The sequence below is a fragment of the Octopus bimaculoides genome, chromosome 2, assembly GCF_001194135.2.
Source record: "Octopus bimaculoides isolate UCB-OBI-ISO-001 chromosome 2, ASM119413v2, whole genome shotgun sequence".
NCBI classification, from domain to species: domain Eukaryota; kingdom Metazoa; phylum Mollusca; class Cephalopoda; order Octopoda; family Octopodidae; genus Octopus; species Octopus bimaculoides.
In genome coordinates, this window is record NC_068982.1 from 120,652,378 (window position 1) to 120,653,292 (window position 915).

A 915-nucleotide genomic window follows, 5' to 3' on the forward strand; every position below is an offset into this window, starting at 1 on the left:
AATAATCATACGCGTAGCTGTGTGGTAAGATGCTTTCCTCCCAACCACATTGTTTTGTGGTCAGTCCCACCGTGTAGTACCTTGGGCGAATTATAAGAAACTCGGTCTGTATGGGGGGGGGGCTGCCTTGTGTGTGTATGTAAAGAGTAAAGAACCGCAGCTAGAAAGTTCCCCTCCGAGGTACCCGGTTGTCTACGGAAGACCAGCAGTTGCCCATGCATACCTTCTTCACGCCAGCGATGTTATCCAAGGGAAAGGCAAAGGCCGGTACAAAGTGACGTCGCAACTCATTTCTGCAGCAACGTGAAATAAAGTGTCTAGCTCGAGAACACAGCCTGGTCCGGGAATCGAACTCACTACCTCATGATAGTGAGCCCGAACTTTAACCAGTGTGTGCGCGTGTGTATAAATGCATGTGTTTTTATGTGTGTATTGTGCTTTCTGTGTTACATTGTTTCCTGCGATTTTAATTATAGGATACTCTGTGGTACACTATGCCTCAAAAACAATGAAAATTACTCACGGCTGTAATGTCTTTGATCATAAAAGAGTTCACAGGAAACTAACATTGTTCTATTTTGCTCTGTGTCTGTATATGAAGGAGAGAGAGAGAGAGAGAGAGAGAGAGAGAGAGAGAGAGAGAGAGAGAGAGAGAGAGCGAGTGGAGAGAGCGAGTGGAGAGAGCGAGTGGAGAGAGCGATAAGAAGAGGAGTGTTATTAGGCGAAGTTGAAAGAACAGTAACTGAAGAACTCAGGAAATACAGTCTATGATGTTCGGAACATTGGGTGCAAAATGATCAAATACGAAGTATGAATTATCTACTCTAATAAAGATAACACATTGAAATAGACCACACTACCAAGGAGATAAGTTGGTTGTAATACGTAATAGAACCATTCAGCTTACGTAATGAC